Below are 27,764 nucleotides of genomic sequence, written 5' to 3'. Positions count from 1 at the left end.
GTGGAAACTGAGGCCCAGAGAAGAAAAATAGCATGCATGTAAAGTCACAGCCTCCATCAGGCAGGACGTGAACCCCAGTCTCCTGACATTTAATCTTGTACCTTTTCACCACATGAAATGGGAGAAAAGCTATGGACCACAGAAAAGTGTAGGTTCTCAATAGAGGACAAAGTCAGAAGGACTAAGTACTAGAGATAGTGGACCCCAGGCAAGATGGAAGGTTTCCGTAGGACAGGGCCTGGCCTTCAGGGAGCCCCCAGACAACCACACGGGGCAGGCTGCATGGTCAAGCGTATCCGAGGTGTTGAATCACAAAGTGGCATCAAAGGCCTTAGAGAGAAGGTTATTGACAAGGGCTTCTGGGAGAACCTAGCATTTCTGATGGCAGCTTCATTTGGTGTGTTTTTATAAGCACACAGACGTTAGCTGTCACTGGAGTAGCTCACGTTTCTCTAACACTTGAAGGTGATAGGGCAGCATGGGAGAAAGCAGGGATCTGGGGGTCGGGAAGACCCGAGGGGAAGTCCTCCTTGAGACATTCACCGCCTGGGCCATGAGCAGGCCCCTTCCCCTCTGTACTTCAGTTTCCTCATCTGTAAAACAGAGATGATGCTGATAGTGCCTACCTTGCTGTGTGGTTGTCAGACTTAAAATGAGACGTAAAGCACTTTGAAAACCTTAAAACGTCATAGAGATGTCAGCTGCCCCATATTAGTCGTGTGAGGTTAGCAGGACACAAGTAGTGCTCAGTTAGAGGCTGAAGCACTTTGCCCGGGGGCACAAAGGGAGGACGTGGTGGGGCCGGGCACCCTCTTCCTGCTTCCCTGGGACCCAGAGGGCAGTGGGCTTGGAGCAGGAGAGTGCGGAGGCTGACCCTAGCAGTGACCCAGTTTTGGGAACATGGCCAAATGGATCAATGGCCTGATTTCAGATGATTGGAATGGTTAAATATTTATTTGTTGCCCCTTTGGTACAGATTGTCAAAGTATCTGTGATTTTGTTTTTATTGCAGTGCATGTTCATATGAAGTTTTATACAGTACTTATTTTAGATCATGTGCACCCAAGAAACGTCTATTTTCAGACATAAGGTACATTTATAGCTGGAGGAAGCTGGAGTTGGTGTAGACCACACATTCTTTGGACTGAGACGCCATCCTAATTTTAGATCCCTGGACCCAGTCCCTGTGGGCAGCTTTTCTCCCATTGTAGGTGACCTCAGGCTAACCTTTTGAGTATCCCCACTGCCCTTATACAAAGGCACGGTCATACCACGCATAGAAACACTGCCACAAATACCTTGACACAAGTACCTCTGGCTTATCCAGCCTTGGAGTCTTATTCACCTTGCCCTTTCCTATTTACTTTCCCAGAAAAACAAGAAACCAGCATTTTAGGCACAGAGCCTGCTTCCCAAGAGATGCTCACCCTTTGCCATGTTTTCCTTGGCTTTGTCCACAGGTGCTGTGGCTCCAAGATGTTCTGCAAGTGATTCCGCTTGTGAGGAATGAGAAGCCATGATAGAAAGAGACTGCCTGGGGGTGGAAGGGACCCGTGCATGCATTCCAGCCTCCCCCACCCCTGGAAAGCCATCGGAGCATCCCGAGGGGCATTTGGACGCCCCTTCCACTGCTCATCCTTGCTGAGGCCCTCAGAGTGCCCAGGGCTCTCAGGGCCTCAGCTTCCTCTCATTTCAGTTTCTGTTGCAGAGAAAAGGCAAGATTCATCCTGGAGCCACACAGAATGGGTTTCTCTGCCCTGCCCCCAGGGCCATTCCAGTCACTTTCTGTTTTTAAGCTTCCATCACCATTGCCAGTCTGCCATGGTTCACAGGAGAGCTTCTCCTCCTTGGCAGACACAGTTTCCCTCACATGTCAGCCTGCTGCAATGTGGAGACCATGTGTTGCTGTCATCTTTGTCCTCTCTGGCTTCTGGCTGGAGTTGGTTTCCTAGCCATCTTTCCCAAGTGTATGCGGTGTTCCGGGTCCCGTAGGGCTTCCGTCACCCTCCTTTTTTAGGGAACACTATGACCAAGGAGAAGGTTAGTGGTGTCAAGAAAGCATGGAAGATGAGGATGTTGCTGCTTCTCTTATTTGTGCTGATTTATGGACTCAGATGGGAGACCCCTCATTTACAAAGAGAATCTCTCCTCATTCAACACAGACTCTTATGCTGACAAATGTATGGAGGAATTTCCCTTGCCTTCACCTTCCATCTGTAGCCTTAGAAAACAAACTGATACAGAAGGGCCAGCCTCCTGTTCTCTCCCCGAAGTGATTTGTTTCTTATCTGCAGGGCCAACCAGATAAGGGTTTCCACCTGCTTACCTCAGTCACTCACCGAAGCACAAGGGGCCAGCTGATTGTGGCCACTCTTCCACACGGCATTCCAGTGAAAGGAACCGGGGAACTTTGCAAGGGTGCCAATGTGGGGTTCTCAGATCTTGGCATTCCACTAGCTAGTCTTTCCAGTGCATCATTTACCTGTTGGTTTTTAATCTCTTGAGAAACAGATGCCCCCCAGAGAGAGAGAGAGAGAGACACACACACACACACCCCCACCCCCCCCACCCCACCCCCTTACGTAATGTGGCATTGAGAGCCCTATTCATTGTGGCTTGAAAAAGACCACCACCAAGCAGCTTAGACTTTGTGTTCATAACCTGTAAAAGACTGTCTCTGTTATCTAAGGACCAAGCTAGATTTGTATGGCATGGCCCATAAACTGGCAGTAAGTGGTGAGTACTTAGGCCGTGGTGACCCAGTTAAAGAATCAAATGGGAGCATACTTAACATGCCCCATTCACACAATCCAGCCATTCAGTGATAGAAAGTGGAAGTCCAGCATGGCCTAGCCTAGTCATGTAAACATTAGCCAGCCTTGAATTTTGTGACTTACAAGTAACTGAACTGCTCCTTCCCTTCTGTCATCTCACCCCTCCTCCCCACACCCCTTGTAAGAGACTCACTCCAGGAGGATGACAGAGGCTTCCTTAGAGCTTTGGGCCTTCCTTCAGGTATGTGGTCTCTGCACACCTCTGGCCTCCGGGCAGTATCCCTTTCTAGTGCCCCAGCTTTGATTGTTGTGAAACCTCCTTAGCAGTGCTTTTGTGACCCAGAGCAGCTGTACCTTAGGGCAGAATTCATCATTGCCCCAGCTAGGGGTAGGGTGTGGGCAGAACAGTGACATGAAGCGTTTACAGAATCAGTGATGCAAAGAAACTGCCACCCCTAGAAACCTTATGCACACATGCAGTTACAAACCCAGCCAGCTCTCTTAGGTAGGCTGTCAGGTGCTTTGGAGCAAATTCAATGTCCTTCCTTCTCATCCCTTTCCTCCCCCAACACTGAAAACTACCAGAGATGTCAGCAGAGCTTGAGCCCTGGTTCCTGTTTCCTGGTGACACAGATGTGACCATTCTTTATTAGGAAAACTTTTGTTTTTGTTGTGTTTTTTTCTTGTCAAGATATGAATTGTTAACCTCCATGTTTAAAAAAAAAAAAACCTGCCACAAGAGGCAGCTTTGGGGGCAGGGAGTCAAAAGGTGTTTTCTGAAGTAAAGAGAAAAATCCATGTCTTGTCCCTGTGTCTGGAGTGCTTGAAATGCCAAGCTTTCTGTACAAGTGTCTTTGTAATTACGCTTCTAGATATTCTTTGTTTTGTTCATTAGAAGTTGATGTGCTTGCTTGACATTTGTTTCATTAAAACTTTTCAACATTGAATCCATTTTGATTCCAACTTCCCTGCATTTTAATGAGTGAAATCCTACCAGTGCTGCCTTTTGTCTGAGACTTTGTCAACTTTACATTAATCACGCAGCCCTGTTGTGCCTTCAGAAGCAGTAATGCATTCATTTTACCAATTGCTTATTCAAAGTGTGTCTTAACCTGTTGGTGAATTCTGTTTATTTTAATGGATAAAAGTAACGTAATGAGCCAGAATTCATTTTAATGTAGTAGTAAAAATCCAAAGTTTAGGTTGAGAAAGTGAAGTCTGCTGTTTGCGAAGTTGATGACTAGATTCAGTCTCGCTGTCAGAGTCCTTCTGATGGATCAGAGTGTTTAAGACACGTGCTTCCTAAGCACCAGGCTGAATGAGCTTTCTGTGAGTAATTCATGGGCAGCTTTCACATGTGTGTTGTTGAAAGTCCTGGGAGTAGAGACCTGGATTCTAATCCTAGGTTCCCGTGAGTTTGGGGGATCCCACATGTGCTATGCTGCTCTCACCCTACCTGCCTCAGAGGCATGTGCAGAGGCTGTTCAGTAAGGATAGCGTTCAGGTCTATAATTAGTTAGTAGTGGTCAGCTCTCTTTTTTTCCAGTGTCCAGTATTCGGCCTCTTGCTCTCTGCTGACCCACCCCCACGATGGAAGGCAGCAGGGGATAGTGGGAAGAGAATGTGGTTTGGTACAGGAAAACCTGGGTTCAGCTCTGGACTCTGCTAGTCATTTGGTCTCTGGGCCTCAGTTTTCCCCATCTGAAATACGAGAAGAGTTGGTCCTTAAAGTGTCTGCCAGTTGTAAATCCTGTGGTCCCAGTGGAGGGGATGCTGGGTGTGTCTTAAGATTGGTCACCAGCTCCATTCCAAGCCTGTTTGCTTGTTGACTGCTGGCAAGGTCAGAATACACCCCCCACCCCCACCTGCACAAATAGCTAACAAATAGTCTTTGTGTGACATTGCTCCAGAAACCACGAAGAGTTCATCATTCAAGGCAGGAGGCCAGCTTCCCTCTGAGTTGGTGTTTCCAGCCACCCATCAACAGCTGGTGGCCAGTAATGTTTGGTTTAAAATCAACACAAACAAGCAGTAACATTTCCGCCAGTTGTTCCCCCTCTTTCCTTAACTGCTCTGCAGCTGTTGAATTAGAACGCTGTGGTAATGCTTCTCCTGGGATGGGGAAGACTGGGATAGGCTTTGCTACTTCCTATTCCTCATGCCGGATTTCCTGTCAAAAAGGGAAGGGATTTTAATCTGGGTGGTGGGTTTGTTTGTTTTTTTGAGTCTGCCCTGATAAACTCTTTAGACTAGCCATTAAAATAAACTGTGCTGGGGCAGCTAGGTGGCTAGTGAGTAGTGCACCGGCCCTGCAGTCAGGAGGACCTGAGTTCAAATCTGGTCTCAGGCACTTTACACACTTACTAGCTGTGGGACCTTGGGCAATTCAACCCCAATTGCCCTGCCAAAAAAAAAACCAACAACAAAAATAAATAAATAAACTGTGCTGCGCCATACCTTAGAACCATGTACTAGCTGTGGGACCTTGGGCAATTCAACCCCAATTGCCCTGCCAAAAAAAAAAAACCAACAACAAAAATAAATAAAATAAACTGCGCAGCGCCATACCTTAGAAAGCAGGATGAGATAGCTGAGAACCAGGAGATAACAATTCTTAGCATACTTTCCCTCTCTTTTGTCTTCAGTTTTATGTTTGGTTTATTGGGAAGTTGTGTCTATTTTCCTTGAGTACATTTGCTGACAAGTAGACATTTCAGCTCTGGTACAGTGATGGGGGATTGTCAAAGATGGCGAAAGGGAGGTTGGAAAGCACGCTCAGCACTGGGCCAGTGCCTCAGTGGTATACAGAACCGGGCTTTTCCCTCCGTGTGTGTGGCATTTGTCAAGCATCCACAGTGCCAGGCCCTCTGAGCGCTGGAGGGACAAATACACAAAAACAAGGCCAGCTCCCGCCCCCAAAGGAAAAGAAACTCCAATCCCTGCTGTCCAGGAGCTTGCAGTGGAATGTGTGTAAGTGTGTTTAGTGAAAGGTGGAGCTGTGACTTCCTCTTCCTTGAGGATAGCCAGGCTTCTTCATACACACTTCATGGATTCTCTCCACTTTGAACAAGTACGTGGATAGTCGCTACTAAGGCTTTGAAGGTGTCGCTCACGTGGTTGGAGTGGCATCTTGGGCTGATAGCCATCTTGGTGGGGCGGGGTGCACGTTTGGAGGGATCCCTCACTCCTAGAAGGTGACCTAGGCATAGAGAGGCAGTGTGGGGTTGTGGAAGGAGCAGTGGACTTGGAGTCAGGACCCCTGCGTCCTAGTCCTGACTCTGCCGCTGATGTACCCCAGTGTATCAGGAGGGCAGAGTTTATAATCTCAAAGAGGATCATAAACATGTCTGAAAGGTTCGGAACCGCCGGATATAAGAAACTCTCAAAGTAGAAGGCAGAAGAATCAAAACATTTATTTAGGCTCCACAGTAACCAACCCATGAACCAGAAGCCCCATTTTGATATGTTGATCAAAATCTTCCAGGCCCAATAAGTACGCCTTGCAAGAGTAACCAGGAGGCTACAGAGAAGCATGATTGCGTAAAGCAAAATCATGCTTCCCCCTCGATGGTAATAAGATTACCCACTGGCCTGAAGTCTTTGTTCAGCTTCCTCCCGTAGATCAGCTCTGCTACTGGCAGCTCCTGCCTCAGCTGTGTCTGTGTCTGTAACTGAAACTGACGTAACTGTCGTAACTGCCTCTGTAACTGTCGTTGTAACTGTCGCTGGCTCAAACCGGAAAAGGAAAGAGAATCTTCAAGCTGTCCTCTCCCCTCTTATAGGGTTTTTGACATCATCAAGCTCCGCCCAAATGACCAGGGCCGATTGGTTCCTACTTCACTTCTGCTGGGCCTCAATCTCTTCACCTGGCTTCTCATCCTCTGACTGCACTGGAAAGGCCCTTTCCATTTCTCCGGTGCTGTGAATCGATGAGGATTAAAGACCAGCACTACTGATGGAAGTGAGCATAGTTGTTGATGTGAACGAGACAGCATAGGTTCATCCAGCCCTGGTATATTCCAAAGTCCTGCCTGGGCCCAAGCCTTGCCTCAGGCACGTGGTGGTCGAGCACCTGTGGGCAAGGCACCAAACCTCTCGGTGCCCCTGGCAGATCTCTTACACCTGTAAGCTGGGGAGGCGTTGTGTACATCAGTACAGGAAGTTACTAAGCCAGTAAAAACTGAGGGCAGCAGGAGCTCATGCTTGTACCACGCAGATATGGTCCAGTGAGGGGGCAGCACAGGATCGTTGCCCCCCTCTTACAGAAGCCAAGGCTTGCCCTGTGGTTACAAAATTGGGATCATGGGTGGCATAGGTATTGATCTCCACATGGAGAGGTCTCTGAAATCTCAGGCTATTCACTGAACTATCAGATCAAGTCAGACCCTGAAAACTCAAGATCAGCTGCCACAGAGCAACAGGCTGCATTTGTGTGCATGTGTACAGTCTCTCCGTGTCTTTGTACTTGGAAAATCTTGGGATAACTAATAGGAAGCTGATGCTAAAGAAATTTGACTGAAAATGTGTTTGGTATCACAAGTAAAGAGGTAAAGCAAGCCATGTGGCCAGCCCAGCTGAAAGTGTTTGCAGAGTCAGCACATGGTTTCCTGCCAATGGTGCCTCTCAGTGCTGTCTTCAAGGAGGAAGAAGAGAGATGAAAGGCGGCTTGGTCCCGGCAGTCAAACTCTTTACACTTCTCCTGGATTTGTTGGATGGAAGGGGAAAAGGAGAGAGTACATAGGCTCCCCCCCCCCAAAAAAAAATTTTAATCACACTTTAAGAACATTAACATTTTTGTAAGGACCAAAGTGTTCCCTGGGTACTTGGCTTATCCCAAATCTGAGACAACTTAGCATGAGTGGAAGGACTGCTAACTGAATTCAATCAGAGAAATTACTCTCTCTGGACCACATTACCTCGATTTTCTCATCTGGAAAATGGGCACCCAGGGAGGGTATAGGAGAATTGAATGGTACGTGATCACTAAGGTTCCTTCTAAACCTAACTTTTATGATCCTTTTCCAAAGGCGAATGATCACACCTTCCTTCTTAGTTGTCAAGGTCCTTGTAACACCACCTCTCCCCTCCCCCCTGCCCTGCCCCCATCCTCAGAGGAGGACATAAATGAAAAGAGGAAGAGTCCCAGGCCCATGTAATAGGGAGGAATAGGAACCTCATCAGAGATACGCAGTAATTCAATACTTTGATGCATCTATGATGTCTGGGCATCTAGGTGACACCACAGTGCTAGGCTTGGAGTCAGAAAGACCTGAGTTCAAATTCAGCCTCAGATACTAGCTGGGCAACCCTGAGTAAGTCACTTAATCTTGTTTGCCTCAGTTTCCTCATCTGTAAAATGACCTGGAGAAGGAAATGGAAACCATTCCAATATCTTTGCCAAGAAAACCCTAAATCAGACACGACTGAAAGGACCAAACAACAAAAATCTATGCAGGTCCTCCCTCTACATCTTAGCCCAGAGTCATTAGGCCCAGAGAGGGGACTTACCCTGGCTTGAACAGTTAGTAAGATGGCAGGCCCACCGCTCTCTTAGACATACAACATTTATGTCATTTCTCGAAGCTCATGAAATAGCAAGAACTCTGAAGCAAGAGAGGCAGGTCAGGTGGCTTGAGTGCTGAGGTCTGAGCTATGTTAAAGACAGAAGAAGTGATCAAATAGTCCCCTTCCTGACTACTACTGATTGTCTACTTGCACCAGAGACCTTTGCTCTGGTAACTGGTCAGTGCCATGGACCCTCAGCCCAAGGACGATGCCTCTTTGTGCTTGTCTTGTTGCCTGGTGTTCCAGCAGCCAACCACCTTGCTGAACCATGTTTCTTAATTCTATGCCTGATGTTGTAACCTTTGACTAGCACCTGCTGATTGGCCCAGCTGCAATTTCTGTATCGGCTCAAACCATAGGGCATCTTTAATAAGCCTGGCAATCCCGGCTATTGGGGTAAGAATGAAATATTTGACAGAAACTGTTGGGAAAACTGGAAAGTAGAATGGCAGAAAGTAGGCATAGACCAACATCACACACCATATACCAAGATAAGATCCAAGTACATGTCATAAAGGATGATATCAAAAAGCAAGCTAGTAGAGCATCAAAGAAGTTGCCTGTCAGATCTATAGCTAGGGAAGAGTTCATGACCAAATAAGAGAGAAGGCCATAGGAGGTAAAATGGGTAATTTTGATGACATACATTTTTGCACAAAGCCAATGGAGCAAAATTGGGAGAAAAGCAGGATACTAGGGAGAAAAGACTGCAGCAATTTTCTCCAAAAAGGGAATCGTTTCTAAAACATAGGGAACTGAGTCAAATTTACAAGAATAAGAGCCATTTCCAATTGGTAAATGATCAAAGGATATCAATAGGTGGTTTTCAGCCATTTTTAAAAAATATTCTAAATCACTAATAGAGGAATGCAAATCAAAACATCATATCCATTAGGATTGACTAAGATAGCAAAGAAGGAAAATGACAGATGCTGGAGGAGATGTAAGAAAATAGGTACATTAATGCACTGTTGGTAGAAGGAAATGGCAAGCCACTCCAGTATCTTTGCCAAGAAAACCCCAAATGGGATCACAAAGGGTCGGATACAACTGAGACGACTGAACAATGACAATAAGGCACTATTGGTGCAGCTGTGAATTAGTCCAGCCATTCTGGAAAGCAGTTTGGAACTATGCCCCCCAAACTATTAAACTGTGACCCTTTGACCCAGCAGTACCACTACCAGGTCTATACCCCAAAGAGATCAAAGAAAGAGGAAAAGGATCCATGTGTACAAAAACATCCGTAGTGCCTCTTTTTGTGGTGGCCGAGGATTAGAAACAGAGGAGATGCCCCTCATCTGGGGAATGACTGAACAAGTTATGGGATATGAATGAGATCAAATGCTATCAGGCTACAAGAAATGACGAAAGGTGTGGTTTCAGAAAAACCTGGAAAGACATATATGAACTGATACAAAAATGAAGTACGCAGAACGAGGAGAATAATATGTATAGTAACAGCAATATTGTAAAGATAATCAATTTTGAAGGACTTAAGCTACTCTGATCAACACAATGACCAACCATCATTCCAAAGGACTCATGATGAAACATGCTGCCCATCTCTAGATAGAGAATTGATGGACTCAGAAGACAGAGTAAATGATGTTTTCTTCTCCTTTTCCTTTTTTTGAGAGGGTGGGGATAGCTACATTGATATGGTAAATATAGCATTTTTTGCATGACTATACATAATATGTAATGAGTTTTGTTTTTCTTGCCTTCCAAATGGGTGGGTGGAGAGGGAGAAAATTTGGAACTGAAAATAAAATCGATTTAAAAAAAACAACTGAAAAACAAAAACCCACTTAAAAAGTGCTAAGGGCTCTACAATCCAGGTAAGAAGGAGGACCACAGGGCCTTACCATCTTCTCTGCTGCTATGCCCTCCAGACCCCTGGACTCTACCATCTGACACTTCACATTTAATATCATCAGGTTTTTCTGCTGTCCTGCAGCTAAACCCTCCTATGTGTGTATTGACTGCCCCAATGCCTGAGAGCAAGTATTCAAAATATTCTATCTGTATCTCCTCTGCTTAGCATAATTCTTGGCACATAGTGAATACTTACTAAGTACTTCTTCATTCATCGTTCAACATACAAGGTCTCTCATCTAGAATTTTGGAAAAGGAACCATCCATTTCCAAACAAGGTGCCAAACTCTCACTAGCAACTTAACCTGGAATTTTACCCCCTGTTTATCACTAGTTTTATAGCACAGTAATAGGAATATTCACCAGGCATTTCTGAGAAACGGATGCATGTTGTAGTTTCTGCAGTACAACTGTAAGAAGCAAGTACCTTAGCCACTTAAGGTGAATGAAGTATAAATTAAAGAAGGTGAACTATACCCATGCAAATAGGGAATTTTACTGTAGAAAGAAGGCTAACCCAGGGCTAAGTGGACCTAGAATTAATCAAGCCTTGATCTTATGTGTAAGACAAAGGATCATGCTCATTTCTATTAAAGAGTAAAGATTTTTCTGCAGGACATGTAATGGGCTAGAGACATTTAACTGATGGATACAAGGACCACCATTTAAAGTGGTAACCATTATGTACTCTTAAAAACCAGAGCTACCAGTCACTTTGCAAATGGCGCCCCCAACCTAACTCAGCACACTGATTCAAGATAGGCTTCCAATAGCCGTTCTGTATTTTTTTTTATTTAATTTAATTTTTTGTTACATTTTAAGTTCTGAACTGTCTCCCTCCCTCCCTTCCCACCCTGGACTAGAGAAGGCCAGCATTTGACATAGAGACAGAACCCCATACTATGCATACCTCTATTTATCAGTTCTCCGGAGATGGATATCATTCTCCTTCCTAGGTCCTGTGTAGTTGATTTAAATAGTTATAGTACTCAGAATAACTTAGTCATTCCCAGTTATTCTTTGAACAATATTGCTGTTACTGTATACAATGTTCTCTTGGTTCTGCTCATAATCACCCTTCATTATTTCATTCAAGTCTTTCCATGTTTTTCTAAAATCAACCTGCTCATCATTTCTTGCAGCACAGTAGTATATTCCATCACAATCAAATCATACCACAATTTGTTTAGCCATTTCTGATGGGCATCCCCTCAATTTCCAGTTCTTTGCCATCGCAAAGAGAGCTGCAATAAGTATTTCAGAACTTATAGGTTCTTTTCATTTTTCCCTGATCACCTTGAGAAACGGGCCTAATAATGGTATTGCTGGGTCAAAGGGTATACACAGTTCAGTAACTTTGGGCATAATTTCTGCTTGCTCTCCAGCATGGTTGGATCAGTTAATAGTTGCACCAACAGTGTATTAGTGCCCCAATTTTTCCACATCCCCTCCAACATTTGTCACTTGCTCCTTCTATCATTTTAGCCATTTTGTTAGGTGTGACACGATATCTCAAAATTGTTTTAATTTGCATTTCTCTAATCAATAATGATTTAGAGTATTTTTTCATTTGACTATATATAACTTTGATTTCTTCATCGAAAAATTGCCTGTTCATATCCTTTGACCATTTATCAATTGAGGAATAATTCTCATTATTGTAAATTTGACAAAGTTCTTTAGATATTTTAGACAAGGGGCCTTTGTCTGAGAAACTGTCTATGAACAGTTCTTTTAAAAAAAAAAGTCACCTCTAACACACTGTACAAAGCTCTTTTGGAGATACATCCATTAGTAATGGTCATCGATCTCTACACTCAAGTTTGGTAGGGGAGCTAATACTATGTTGGACTTTTTATTGCAATTTAGTCAAGAAGTGTTTATTCCGTTTTTATCTACTATGTGCTAAGCACTGTGCTAAGTGGTACCACTACAATGAAAAGCAAAAGAAAGTCCCTGCCTTCAGGGTGCTCACAAGCTGATGGAGGAGACAACATTACAAGCAACAAGTAAAATGAATAGGAAATAATTAACAGAGGGAAGGCATTAGAATTGAGAGGGATTGGGCAAGGCTCTCTGTAGAGGTGGAATTTTAGCAAGGACTTGAAGGAAGCCAGAGAAGTCAGGAGGCAGAGATGAGGGAGAACATTCCTGAAGAGATCACTGATGACCTTGGGGAGAACATTTAATATGATAAAAGTCAAGAGAGATTAAAAGTTCCACAGCAGTTCAGAGAAGGCTGAGATTAATTCCTGTTGGGGGGGGTGGTGGTGGTAATGAAGACTTGTAAGAAGAGTAGAGAAAAAGCAGTGGATTCAGAGCGGTAGGACTTGGGTTTTGAGTTTCTGACCTGTGTGCCAATGATCAAATCACTTTGTTTGCTTCCCTGGGACTCAGTTTTCTCCGTTTAATGAGAATGGACAGATTAGAATATCTCTAAAGTCCCTTCCAGTCCTATGTTCTAGCTGTAAACTCTTATGAAGATTAAGGTGAATCTTTAGGTTCTGTATTGCAAGAAAACTTTAATTTACTGGAGAATAGAGGAAATTTTTATCTAGAAAGTGTTACACAGAAGTGATGAATAGTGGACCTCGAGTTATGGGCTGAGCACCCCGCCAAAGGCAGTAAAATAACTTAAGACCAATGAAAACCAGTAGCAAAAGAGGAAATGGGCTTAAGGAGCCCACATAGAGATTTGTAGCCTTGGGAAATGATGCAGCCTCAGCCTCAGATTCACTTTGTTTATCCCCAAAGCCATGAATGGGATCTTGTCTCCTCCCTTCTTTCTTCCTCTGCTCCCCCCTGCCAACTTGGGCTGTGGTGGAAATGACAACTTCCTGCCCTCAGGGCACTGGCTAGAGCTGGTACCTGGTGCTAAGGAGAGAAAAAAGAACCAGGAAGGGTTGCTATGAGGGCTGGAGGTTGGATTCTTGTTGTGCAGAGGTGAGCCTGGAAAAACTACCAAACCCCAGAGGCTTAGCCTTGACTCGCATGACTAGGATGACAGAACTGGGGAGAACCATGAGGAACTGCATGAAGTCAGGAGAGAGAAGAGTTATCCTCCATGCCTTTGACCAGAATAGAGTAGCCGGCAAAGACAGAGACTTGTGGGCATGGGAGATGGAGATACCATGGTCAGAGAAGTCCTCATATGTGGGCTTAGAGGTGACTGGGGATTAACATATAACTTTTTAAGTAGAACAACATGGCATAGTGGTTAGAACCCCAGATTTGGTGTTAGAAGGATTAAGGTTGTCCTAACTCTGCAATTTTCCACTTGGGTGACCTTGAACAAATCACTGAATTTCTCCTGCCTTCAGTTTCCTCATCTGGCCAGTGGAGGATTGGACCACATGTTCTCCAGGGTCTCTTCCTACCCTAAATCCCTTTATGGACTTTTTGTTGTTTATTCAAGAGTCATAGATGTTTTGGAAGAGACCTGTGGGATCATCTGGTCCCATGCCAACATTTTATAGATGGCAAACTTTTTATAGATCATCTCTGTCTTGTCACCATCCTTTTAATTTATTCTTCTCCAATCCCATGACCTGTGTGCTTGCGAAGGGGAAATTGATTCCCCTCTGCTGGAGTGTTGCATGAGTATATTCTCCCAGGTTTCCCATGTCAGCACTATGTGCCATGAAAATCCCTCAGACTTACTCTTGGCCCTCATGTCAGAGGAGTTCTTGACACAAAGATCCCATCCCAAATGACCCCACTATCAGCACAAAACAAAATTGCACATGAATGAAAGGGAAAGTGAGCATCCCTTCCCTTCCCTCGTTCCCCACCCTCATGATCCCAGGAGCCAAGAATTCATTTGAAATCAGGTCAGCTGCACCATTCACCTTGTTGCATGAAGAAAGAAACAGTGAAATAAAATACTGGACCACCCTCAACTCTCCAATCCTTTATCGAAGTGACTCTCCATCCATTTCAGTTCTTCTGTATAGGATTCAGTCTTGGGTCTTGTACCACCCTACAAAATTCCTGCCCCGTTTGATGCTTCTGGCTTCCTCTTGAAATCTCAAGAGAAATAGGACAGCCAGGGAGGAAGCAGCATGCTGATGTCTGAGAGACAGAGATGCTTTGGGATGCCTGAGCTGAGGCTCGTAGGGCCCCACATCTGCCTTTGGGGGGCAAACATAAAGGAAGCTCCAATCTCTGAGCAAATAATTCTCTGTCTTACACTACCACAGCAGCAGCAGCAAACAAGTGAATTCATTGTGTTCTTGGGTATAAATATTGATTCCGGGTGGTGTTAACACTCTGTTCATAAAAGACTATAACATATTTCTCTCAGAACATATTAGACGGATGTGTTTAGCCAGGAGAACTACAGATTGCTGGCTTAGATGGGAAAATGTGGACATTTAAATGCATACCGCTTTCTTAAGCCTATGTAAGCAGCTCAGAATAGCAACCAGGGGGATACAGGGTCCCCTTTCCAGCTCCAACCCCCTCTCACTATCATCTCTTCCAATTGAAGGATTTTAGATGCAGAGGGAACCCTAGAGATTAATTGTAACCTCATTTTTTTTGGAGGCAATCAGGGTTAAGTGACTTGCCCAGAGTTACAGGGCTAGTAAATATCTGAGGCTAGATTTGAACTCAGGACCTCCTAACTCCAGGGATGGTGCCAGATCCACTGCACCACCTATCTGCCTCAGTCCTCTCATTTTACTGAATGGAAAACTGAGGCCCACGGAGGAAAAAGGAGTTAGTCAGACAGACAACAGCTAGAAGACAAGTCTGAGCTGTTTGCAGTATCTGTGCTTTTCCAGAAAGGACACTGGATTGGGGGTGAGAAGACCTAGATTCCTGTCCCAGCTCTGCCAATTATCTGTGACCTTAGGCAAGTGACCTCTATTGGTTTCAGTGTCCTCTTCTGGAAAATGGCCTCTAAGGTGCCTTTCAGCTCTAAATCGGGGACCCTAAGTACCGTCTTCTAGCATAATAGAAAGATGCTGGACTTGGAAAGAGGAAAACCTTCCGTCAAATTCTGGTTCCCAAATATCCTACCCTCCTTTATGGAATGGGGGTGGTATTACACATTGGGGGGCTATCTTGAGGGTCAAAAGAATCAGTGCATATAAAGTACTTTATAAAGTACGGATGTAAACATCAATGTATTATGATTATGATTGCTATTATATTTACAAGTACTGCATTGGAAAGAGGGTAGAATCTGAAGTCGGAGAACCTGGGTTCAAATCCCACCTCTAGCACTACCTATGTGACCTTAGGCAAGCCACTTAAACTTTCTGAGCCTCAGTTTCCATATCTGCAAAATGAGAAAAGTTGGATTAGATGACCTTGGTCATCAGCTCTAGGTGCCCGGTGATGCTCTCTGTGGTCCTGTGACTCTGAGCTGGAACTTAATTACCCTTTATTACCCTTCCCCTCTCCCACGTGGCCCAGAGAAAGGGCTTCAGTTTGGGCAAGTGCCTTCCAAGGTCACACCAGCCATAAGTAGCAGGACTGTGGTTAGCATCTACATCTTCTAATTAAATGCCTGGTTCTGGTGCTACTGCCCCAGGATGCCCCTGTAAGGAGATGCTCACAGATGCTATGTGCCCTGCCCCCCAGATCCCTAGAAAATGAGAGGAGAAAATTCATTGGCTTCAGGAAGAGGTCCTTGAAGGTCAGTAGTAAATTCTCTTTTTTTGCAGATCACAGGGTCCCTGCTTCCTTGTGTGGCTCCCCGCTCCCGCACCCTCCCTGCCCTTTTCGTCCCCTCTCCCATTGTGGGAGGGAAGGGCAAAGAATTAAAACCGAAGGTGGTCCCTTCAAAGCACTTCCTTCTGTCCCCAAAGAAGCAGCTTTGACACAGCCCTCCTAGGCTCTGGGCTCTGACAAGCAAATTCCTGACATTCCTATAGTGCTCTTGAGGGGGAAATGTAGCTGATGGGAAAGTGGAATTCTTGGTGTGTACCAGCAGGCGTGAGCACACACACACACACACACACACACACACACACACACACACACACCAGAATATTTCACGTTAATGTGGTAAAAAACCCATTTCCAGATGTGTGGAAAGCTGCTGGCTCAGGCAGGAGAGCACGCGCCCTCTACTGTCTATTTCTGGTAGCACGAACATGGTGGGAAAAAGCAAAGCAAGGCTCTCCTACTGTTGGGAAGCATTTCCTAGAAATTGGAAGCCCAAGGTCTTTGTCTCTTCAAAGTGTGAACCATCACATCACAGCTCAAGAATTGGATGGAACCTTAGAGACTTGCCTATTACACACACACACACACACACACACACACACACACACACGCACGCACACACATATGCATCCATCCATATTTGATAGAACTGAAGCCCAGAGGAAAGGAAGGGACCAACCCAAAGTCAATAAATGGCAAGACTAGTACCCTCCTTTGTGATTCTCAGTAAAATGCACTCTCTTGCCCCTCGGGTACTAGGTCTGTGAGTAGCTGACTCTTTCTGCTTTCCTCATTTCCCCCTCCATTTCTAGGCTGAGGAAAACCCAAAGGTGGGTTCAAATCCTGATTCTGCCTCTTGGTTCTTGTGTCACCACCTCAGGCAAGTCATTCCTCTCTTATCTTTTAAAATTAGGGAGTGAGGAGAGTTTATTTTTGCACCTTTAAATCCTCTGACAGAGTTTTATAATAAAAATCCTGGCCTCCTATACTGTCTACTGTCCAAGTTCCCTGAGAGGAAAGGGAAAAAAGAGGAAAGCAGAATTTCTTTCATGCTTGAGAAGCTGGCCAATGTGCCTCTGGGAGAGCTGAAACAATAGGGGCAACTTGCCCAAATTGAGATTGCATTGGATCCTCCCCTCCCCCCAACCTTGCCTGGGAACGCAACTCAGAAGAGCCCTGGCTCCTCCATTTACAGTGGGATGGAAGCTATACAATAATTCACCCTTCAGCCGTTCAGCATCTCCAACACCCTGCTTCCCAGGGAAAAAAAAATCGTTGGCACCAACACAGGTTCCCGGCTCAGTTTACAAGCTCACACCACAATGCCCCACCTTTGGCTCTCTAGTACAGACAATGAAAAGGCAATGACTTTTTTCCTGGGGCCTGCCCATGAAACTGCTTTCAGAAGCAGAGAATAGGCTACAGTGGCTTTCTCATTCCTACCTTTTCCCCTCCCATGCCTGGCCTAGTATTACCGAAGCCATCATGGTATACCCGGGGCCCTCTTATACTTCAGCACTCAGAAAATACTCTAGGTTGAATACATTGTTTGCAGGAGCACCTACTCAAAACCATTGCTTACAAGCCCCTACCAATGTGTTTGCTTTTACCAGCCAACTGGAAAGGATATACTAGTTCAAAGCAAAAGCTATTTAATTAAACAACATAATAAGGTAAGTGATGAGAACATTTCCCCACACACTCATGGGGTATATAGGGCTCCTCATGGGTTGCCACACAATCAAGAGAGGAGTCCATGAGTGTAACGAACATGTAAATGCTGATGGAGGTCACACAGGTAGGAAATGTGTAACTCAGGCACAATGGAGGGGGGGACACAGGGACATAGTGGCCATTTCATGGCCAAGGTAACCCACACCTCCAACGTCAAAGCTACCGCTGGTCCTCTAGTAATATCTTTGTAGTGTCTCTCCTTTTCACTAGGTATCTGCCAGTTTTGTGATTGAAGAATTGTTTCCTGCTACCATCCGCTGGTCTGCAGCCACTTTGAGACCATTTCCTGCTGTCTGCTACCATCTGATTCATTGTAGTGACCAGTAAGCCTCTCCCTGATAAGGAAGGCTGAATTTTTTAGTGGATAGCTGAGGACTATGAGCCACCATGCCCTGCTAAGCAGCCAAAAAAAAACCAACCAAAACCCCCAAACCTCCCCAAACTTAAAACACTCTGATGTCATGTGGCTGACTGTATATTCTTTTGATAATTTTTTTTTACTAGTGCCAACCCAAGGTCCCTGGTTCAAGCCAACTATACATCTCCAGCTTTGAAAAATTCCTTTTAACTTCCAACAAATTCTGGATTGTCAATCTGAGTCTCCAAAACCAATAACAGGGACTCCATCCAACAAAATCCCACTGGAACGTCAGGGCTGGGGGAAGAGGGTTCATCTCAGCTCCCATAATGCTCTCTGATTAGTATGCATATGACCATAAGAGAAAGAACAAAAGGGCTAAGTGATGCCAGCTGGATATTCCTGTGTTTATTATGATTATCAGCCAGTCACATAACCACTGACTTTTGTGTTGCATCCTGGCCAGCATAAACCTCACTATTCTCCCTATAGTGGGATCTGATGGAAATCAAATGTAATGGAAAGAGCTCTGGAAAGTTATGACACTTGATCCCAACTCTTGGCTCCAACTTATTTTAGCTTTGTGATGATGGGGAACCACTTCAGTCTTCTCAGCTGTAGGATGGGAGATATAATCACCATATCTACATCACCTCCAGAAGAGTTTTCCTTCAGCGCCCCATCATGAAATTGATCCATGGTTCTCTTATTCTAGGGCAGCAAAGCACAACTCTCATGGGTTCTACCAAGCTATAAAAGCTCTTAGGACAAGCTGGACATGACCTCACCAGCTGTTATTGGGGCACCAGCCAAGCCAAGTTTACAAAAGTCCATCACCTACTTGGCCACAGGGCAATGGGTTTTTCAACCATAGTAACCCACCATCCACTGAGGTGGATGACAAGGTGGCAATTTATGTTGGTGGAAGAAGACACCGAAGCAATGAAGTCATAGCTCCTTGGATAAACCAAGCACTTGTTAGATGCCTGCAGTAACAATGGAAAAGTACATTGGTACAATGGAGTGAGTACTGACTGACTCGGGGGTCAGCCAAGCTACTGCTTTATTATCTGCATGAGCCCATTTATCAATGCAGCCTCTGAATATTTAGCTCGCGAATTGCTTGTGACCCAAGGCACTCTGAAAACCTTCAAGTATTATAGGAACAGGAGCTATTATTTTATAGATGAAGAAACTAGAGACCCCAAGAAACTGAGGCTGGCAAATGGCAGATCTTCTGGTTTTGGGTGTAGTAAGGCACTGTATTAGGCCCTAAAGACACAAAGACAAAAGTGAGAAGAGTCCCCACCCTCATGGAGTTCACATTCGGTCAGGGAAACAACAGGAACACTTGTGATTATGCATAAGGTATATGCAAATGTATAAGCATTAAAGCAAGTGCCTGCCTCTTGCACCTTGTGAGGAGAGCATATTGTAAAACTTAAAATGTCTTCTGGGCATGGCAGAGTGGAGAGAACTTTGGACTGAAGCAAGGAAGACTTGGGTTCAAATCTTACCTCGGGTACATTGTAGGATCATCAGCAGGTCCATAGGACCGTAGATCCTAGTGCTGGAAGGGGCTGCTTTCATTTTTGTCTTCGTGTTTCCAGAGCCTAGGCCAGTACCTTCTTCTATCCCTATCTGGAAGCTCTGCCCTTTGGACATAAGACAGGGGTTCTTATAATTTTTTGTGGCATGGCTCCTTTTGGCAATCTGGTGAAGCCTGTGGACCCCTTCTCAGAGTGGTTTATTAAATGCATAAAATAAAATACAAAGGAAAGCAGCTACGCTGAGATACAATTATCAATGTATTTAAAAACGAATTCCAGATTAAGAAACCCTGATCTAAACCAACCCCCTCATTTTACAAATGAAACTGAGGAACAGGTTGTTTAAGGAACTGGTTTGCCTAGTGACTATCTGGAGGTGGGATTTGAAATAGGTTCTTTTGACTCCAAAGCTAACACTTTTGCCACTGCACTAGGCTACCTCAGAAGCCACTTAGACTCTCAGCCTCAGTTTCTTCATCTGAAAAATGGGGATAACTAATAGAGTCTCATAAGGGGGGGGGGAGGGGGAGAGGTGTCTAAAGTGTTTTGCAAACCGTGAAGCTCTATTTTTAAAATGAGTTATTGTTATGATGTTCGTGGACAGGGGGTTCAGCTTGGGGAAGAAAATCCAGGCATCTGGGCCATTAGAAATGTGGAAGGGGGAGGGGAGAGAGCTGTAAAAACAACCCCTTCCTGGCGAGGGGGAGGCGAGGAACCACCAAACAAAACTCTACCCACAATGGCCCTCTCTCTGGAACCAATTTCCAGCAAGCGCAGCAGTCCTGACAAGGTCATCAAGCTAGAGTTGGAAGCCTGGGCCCGGAAGATCTTTATCTGTGTGGGAAATAGGAAAATCATTTGACTGATAAAAGGAAATACAACAAATAGCCTCACAGCTCCCGGCCGGATCCCCTCGGGCACCTCTTCCACCGGAGAAAGGCGCGCGGGGCGGCCGGCTGAAGTGTACCCGCCCCAAAGTGCCTGTGCTGCCCCAGCGGATTTAAAAATAGTCCGACCCAGGCTCTTCGCAGAGCCAGGGACTTCATTAGCGCAGCCCCTGCGAGGCCAGCCCGGGAGCCGGCCGCCCGCTCTCGCCTCCCCCTCCCCTCTCCCCACCCCCCAGCTTTTTCGTCCTTTCTGTATTTTGGAGGCGCTCAGTCAGCGCGTGTGATGTATTTCACCCACGGGCCAGCTCCCACACGGCTAGTTTCAATCTGGGCACGTCTGTGGCTCACATCGAAAGTCCATTGTATTTAATGGGGTGTTAACACTGTTTATTCTCGGGGACTTCGCACCGTGATTTTACACTCTGCGGAAAAAGAGCAGCTTGGAGAAACTGGAGTGGTGAAGGGATCCCGTCTCCACCCACCCCTCATCAATGTGTTACGTTCGTCCAGCAGCCGGGCCCTCTCGGGACTCGCAGTCTAAACCTGCATTTCTTCAGGGGTATTCCCGAAATCCCTGGTCCTTAAACACCAGCGTGGCCAAGTTGCCCTCATTCTCCTCACAAGAGGAGTTAGCTGACTTGTCCAAGGTCACACAGCGGAGGCTGAGGTAGTGGGAACAACACTGGCCTTGGAGTCGGAAGACCTGGGTTTGAGTCCCAGCTTCGCCATTTGCTAGCCTCAGTTTCTCAGGGTTTCGGATTCTTCAACTATAAAATAGCTGCCGTTTCCACAACATTGTAAGGTTTCTAGACACATACACTTTGTGAGGTCAGTACTGTGAGCACATCTTACAGATAAGGAAACTAACTGAGGGCTGGAGAGATAAAGTGTTGGCTAAGTTCTTGCAACTAATAAATGTCTGGGGGCTGAAGTAAGAAGAATCCCAGTTCTGTGACTTGGGTACATAGCAATTTATCCCTCACCTGTACAATGATTGAGAATCACGCTAGATAGTCTCTGAGGTCCATTCCAGCTTTGATATTTTATGTTCTAAGGCAGGGGTGGGGAACCGTTGGACTCAGGCCACATATGGCCCTCTAGGTCCTCAAGTTCGGCCCTGGACCATCAAAAGCCACACTTGAGGACCTCGAGAGCCACATGTAGCCTTCAGGCCGCAGGTTCCCCATCCCTGTCTAGGGTCTCTCCCAGCTTTGGCATTCTACGCTGTCTGTTCTAAGTTCTGCCTGTCTCCATACTCCCCCTCCCTCCCTCTCCAGCTCTGACAATCTAGGCTGTGTGTTCTAAGGTCACTGAGGGCTCCGATGTTCTTTGGTTTCAAGGGAACTCTTTATTTAGGGAATTCCTGAACCCAGTTTGTAACTGCCTGCCTGAAATAACTCAGACCTCAAGAAGAGACCTCAAGTCCTGGCTTGGTATATGACCTTAGGTCAGTCTCTTCTCTTTGGACCTCATTTCCTTGTTCATGTAAAATGAGGGGGGTGCACTATTAGACCTCCGAGATTTCTTCCAGCTCTCAATCCACAAGCCTCTCCTATCTGTAAGTTTCTGGACCTCAGTTTTCTCATCTGTGAAATGAGGGGGTTGGATTATCTCCTCCCTGTTCCGTGGCACTCTGGTGAGCTGTAATTCCATGCTTCTGGTTCGGGACCTTTCTAATAGATGGCCTGGCTCCATGTTCACGTGGGTTCAGTCATCATTCCTCCATGGCAGCCAGGAGACACAGCTTAGCCTGATTCTCCTTTCTCCTCATCCAGTGGCTGCCACTGCGGGTCTTGTGATCTCTCCTCTGAGCTCTTGGCTTGAGAAGGTTTGGGGGGACTCTCTGTGAAGGACAGGAGTCTTTATTAGAGGGAGGGAGATGGAAGGCAGCAGGCTGCCCCAGGCTAAGTGGCTGGTAATTCTGTTTTACTCATTCTGGGAGTCCCGGGGGTGGGTGGCAGAGGGGCTCAGGGGCAGCGGGAGGCAACTCTGGTTGTGGTCACATTGCGGGGGAAGAAAAAGACCCCACAGTTGGGGCTGCAGCTGTTTCTGCCCAGGCCCAGATTCATTACAGAAAGCCTGGGGCACAAGGTCCTAGCATGAGACAGGTCCTCCTCCAGGGATTTTTGGGGCATTTTCCCAAAAGGAAGGGAAGCACTGGAATATTGGCGGGGGGAGGGGGGGGGGGGAGGGGGAGGGGGGGAGGGGATGGACAGAGAAGAAGTCTGGGAAAGCCAAATGATTATAAAATAGAATATAAACTCCTGAGGGCAGGGCTTCAGTTGCTTTTTTCTTTTTTCTTCCCAAAGTTTAGCACAATGCTTTGCTGTAGTAAATTCTTAATAAATGCTTCATTCATTGATTCATTCATTCATTCCCTACCCTTTGACCCAGAGATTCCACTGCTAGGCATATAATATACCCGAGGAAGTCACTGATTTAAAAAAAAAAAAGAAAAGAAAAAAGAAAGTCTCTGTATACGCCAAAATATTTATAACAGCATTATAAATAGGTTGCAAAAAACTGAAAACAGAATAGGTGTCCATTAATTTGGAAAATGGTTAAACAAATTTTGGTACAGAAATGTATGGAATATTACTGTATTCTAAGAAACAACAAACATGAATACAGAGAAACATGGGAAGACTTCTATGAACTGATGCAAAGTAAAATAGGTAAATCCCAGAAAGCAACACACACAATCGAAATTGCTAAACAATCAAAAATGAATGTCTCAAAATGACAAAAAAAATCTTGATCCCAAAGGAAGATGTGAATAGATGCTCCACTCCTCCGTAGAGGTAAGGGTCCACATTATGGAACATTGTCTATATTGTTGGGGCTTGGTGTTTTCTTTTTCTATGTATTGATCAATTTTGCTTATTTTTTTCCTCTTTCTTTTTCTTTAAAAAAAAATTCTTTGTTATATGGGATATCCCTCTCCCAGAGAGGGAAGGGGGAAAGGAGAAATACAAAGATCCAAAGTTAGGGACCATAAAGATCATCTAGCCTAGCCTTCTCCTTTCACAGAGCTGGAGACTGAAGTCCAAGGAGATAAGGTCAAACCACAGGTAAATGGGAGAGGTGGGATTCAAACCCAAATCTCATAAGGCTTAACTTAAGCAGACAAAAAAAATGCAAAGACACAGTACACGTATCCCTTCCACATCATGATTTTCTTAATCATGGTTTCAATATATCGCAGGTTCGGCATAAGAAATTAAATAGAAACTTGGGGGGAGTTTTGCAGAAGCCACGAAGACCAGCAGATGACACAAAAAAGTTTAGAAACTCAGAAATGCATAAAATACATGTATAGTATTGTATAATATTGACATATTTTATCTTTAAATTCCATAATAATTCAGACTTCTTCTCTGGTATGAAGGGAGGGCCAAAAAATTTTATGTGGATTTTCCAGATCATGGGGTGCTGTGCCTCTAACCCCCTGACATGGAAAGGATAAATGTGTAACTCATATACAATTAAAGCAAGTCTTTTTTTCCTCTCTGGTGAATCCCACCTACCACAGGGGCCTATATAATTCTCCAGATTTATAGTTCTAGCTTGGCATTGAGCTCCACCTCCATCAACTAGGTAAAAGAATTCAAGGCTGCTACAGAATCAAGTAACCCTTTTTCCTGGCACACACAGTCTGTATAACTCACAGTAGTAGGGAGAGACAAGACCTGGGTTTATTCTTTGGTTCTTGGACTTGCTTGGTCCAGAAACTTTATAACTAGGTAGAGCTGCTCATCGGCTGTTCCATCATTGACTCTTTCCACTGCCATATCTGAGGCTTTGTGCCAGTGGCCTGAAGGGACTGTATGGCTGTGCCGGCTGCCTTCTAGGGCAGGAGTTCTCTACCTTTTTGTGTCATGGATTCCCTTTGGCCACCCAATGAAGCCCGTGATGCCTCCTCAGGGTAATGCTTATTACCTACATTCAGAGTGAAGAAAATGCTAAATTTCAGTTATGTTAGTGAAAATAAAGATATATTTTTTTGTTATGCAAGTTCGTGTATCACCTGAAATCTATCCACAGCTTGTAGATCTCAGGTTAAGAAGGCCTTTTCTAGAGAAGTGAACATGTATCCAATTGATTAGCTTCTCTTTGTCTGCCTCTCTCTATCTATGTCCACATCTCTATTTTCCCTTTTAAAGCTCAAATCTATGGGTACAGCTCAAGTATATAAACTGCCTGTGAATCGATCAATCATTCTCAATGTGGTACCCCAACATGGGAATTCATATCTTAGCAAGGAGACCTCATCGATGCCAAAAAAAAGTCTTCATTGTGTTACAGCTTGGATAGGAAAGCCTCCCAAAAGTCAGTGGGATCTTAGGTGGCATTAAGATAGCAGAGAGGGATAGCATCAGTACAGGGGAGGTGAGAATCCCACCGTCCCCATCCCTGATCAAACCACAGCTGGAGTATTGTGTTTGGTTCTGGGTAGGACAGCTTAAGAAGGACATTGAGAAGCCAGAGGGTGTCTGGAGAAGGGCAGCCAGAATAGGGAAGAGCCAAGAGCCTAGAGAGTGTAACATAGGAAATAGTTGAAGGAGATGTCTAGCCCAGGGAAGAGAAGGCTTTGAGGAGAAGGGATGAAGAGGGAGCTTTCTTCAAGTGTGTGAAGGACCAACGTGTGAAAAGAGGGTTGAGCTGTTTCCATTTGGCCCAAAGGTCAGAACCTTTGGGAGGAGCAGTGATTGATAGAAGATGTAAAGAGACTGATTTGGGCTGGATGCAAGGCAAAGCTTCCTAATAACTAGAATATCCTCAAAGTGTACTGGTCTACGTTGGGCTCCCTCTGCGAGGTGCTGCTAAATGTTTAATAACCAGCTTTCCATTAAAAATGTATGAACTACATGCTTTTTTCCTTATCGCTTTCTTAAGTCTAGGTTCAGCCCAACAATAAATCAAGCCCTGGTTTGTTGTTCGCTGATTTCTGAGGTGTAAATGCTCACAGTGAAAATTTTACAATCAGCTCTCAAAATTCACCTGGCTCCTCTGGCAGGTGAAAGAGGAAATGACTGAGGAAACAAAGGTTTGGGTTATTGATTTGTTGAACAATGCATGCCAATCGCCCAACAAATCAGGACCAGTATTCTTTCTCCTCTTTGACACTGGATCCTAAATACAGGGAGAGACAGATTTTTATACATTAAAAACAACCAAATCAGACAAATTAATTAAAAGGAAACAATTAACCAGGATACAACATTAGGTAAACTGATTGCTAATTGGAGGAACGATTAGTGACTTTCCAAGTTGGGAGGGGAAGAGTGAACAGGTGGAATTCCCTGAGATCAAAAGAGATGTCCCACTCCCCCTGGGTGTTTGTATACAATCAAAGGAACATGGAAATGATAACTGATGGACCAGTATAGGGCCAGTTATGGGTTGCTTGAGATGTATAATTGTGAGAAAACTTGCATCAGTCTTCAGATCTAGCTGAGTTTCTGGTCAGCATAACCGAGGTCCTTAGTTAAGGGTCTCTAAGGAGCAGATAGATTTTAGAGGTGGTCCAGCTTTCCAGACACACAGAGCTAGGTTCCAACAATGTAATAAGCTTTTCTCACAATTGAATAAAGTTTTCTCACAAGGCAGACATTGGACTAGACTTTGAATAGAAAGGAAGCTGAGCTCGCTCCAGAATTGAGTCAGTCACAAGATGGAGTCAGTATGGTTCGCTCAATTCCTACAATTAAACACTTGTTCTCCTAATTCCCCCAGTTCCCTCACTTCAACACACCTCTGCCAGCAACACTCTACCTCCTATCACAGAGCCTTTTACATTGGCTGTTTCCCATGCCTGGAACGCTCTTCTTCCCAACCTACAATTCTCAGAATCTCGGGTTTGACTCAGTGGTCAAGGGAGATGAATAAAGTTCTCAAAGGAAGAATTTCAAGTGATTCACAACCACATGAAAGGATAATCCAAATCACTAATAGTAAGAGAAATACAGGTCAAAACAACTCTGAAGTTTCACCTCACACCCTCCAAATTGGCCAAGAAGGCAATAAATGGCAATAGTCAATGTTGAAGAGGTTGTGGCAAAATAGGCACACTAATACATTACTGGTGGACTTGTAAATTAGTACAACTATTCTGGAAAGCAATTCGTAATGATGTAAATAAAATGACTAAAACGTCTATACCCTTCGGAGAGATTCTGCTACTAGACTTATACCCCAAGGGTGTCATTGATAAGATGAAAGTACCTATATTCACTAAAATATTTATAGCAGCACTTTTTGTTATAGCAAAGAATTGGAGAAAAAGTAGATGCCCATCAATTGGGGAATGGCTCAATGAATTGTGGTGTGTGAATGCAGTGGAATATTACTGCACTGCAAGAAATGATGTATGTGACAAAGACAGGGAAACATGGAAAGATCTATATGAACTAATGCAAAGGAAAGTAAGCAGAGCCAAGAAAACAATAGACACAGTGACCACAATACTGTAAGTGGGAAAAAAACTGCAGAACAATTAAAGCAAACATTGCAAAATTTACAAGAACAAGTTTGTTTCTAAAGAAGAGATAGGAGAGGACAATCCCAGCCCACTCCTTTACAGAGCAGGGAGGTTCTCAGGTGTCATACATCCCATGTTTTCTGACCTTTTCAGTGGATTGATTAGTTGTGCTGAATTTTCTTTTTGTCTTCAAGAAAATATTATTTATTATATGAGATGGCTCTCTGGGAATGGAAGAGGAGGGATGCTGGGGAAAACTATAATGTTGTAAAAAAGTTATCAATAAAAGCTTATTAAAAATAAAAAAGATTGCCCTTGAGCATCACCTTTTCCAGGAAGTCTTTCCTGGTCCCTCTCACTGCTAGTACCATCTCCTCTAAGGCTGACTTCCATTCATTCTGTGGTTATTTTGTACCTTACATTCATATATATACATGTATTTGTATATGTACATATTTAATATTTAACTGGTATATCAAATAATGTATATTCTGAGTGTATATATGTATATATGTGTACACACACACACACACACACACAAACACACATATATAACTAGGTCAGAACCAGGAGCAGTGTTTGATAGAAGATGTAAAGAGATTGATTGAGGTTGGATGCAAGGAAAAGCTTCCTAAAAATTAGAGCTTCCTCAAAATTAACTGGGCTACCTTGGGCTCCCCCCAGGGTGTTGCCAGTGAATGTGTCATAATCAGCTCTCCAAAGAAAAAAGTATGAACTACATACTTTTAAGATTAATTCGCATTATTAAAACTTTCTCCATCACTTTCTTATATTTAGACAACCAACAAAATGAAAAATCAAGCTGATGTGTTGTTTGCTGATTTCTGAGGTATAAATGTT

The 27,764-nt window shown here is 44.5% G+C and overlaps 1 protein-coding gene across 3 annotated transcripts in view; it reads left to right on the top strand.

Annotated features, from left to right (window-relative positions):
* HMG20A (high mobility group 20A) overlaps nucleotides 1-3,721 on the top strand; it is a 74,663-nt gene extending 70,942 nt beyond the window's left edge. For all 3 annotated transcript variants that reach the window (XM_036735541.1, XM_036735542.1, XM_036735539.1), the window contains exon 10: nucleotides 1,461-3,721. The gene's annotated coding sequence lies outside the window, so the exon portion shown is untranslated. The remainder of the gene's footprint in view (nucleotides 1-1,460) is intronic.
* Nucleotides 3,722-27,764: the final 24,043 nt, after the last annotated feature.

The sequence above is a fragment of the Trichosurus vulpecula genome, chromosome 8 (genome assembly GCF_011100635.1).
Source record: "Trichosurus vulpecula isolate mTriVul1 chromosome 8, mTriVul1.pri, whole genome shotgun sequence".
NCBI lineage: Eukaryota > Metazoa > Chordata > Mammalia > Diprotodontia > Phalangeridae > Trichosurus > Trichosurus vulpecula.
This window is presented reverse-complemented; position numbering and strand designations above follow the sequence as displayed.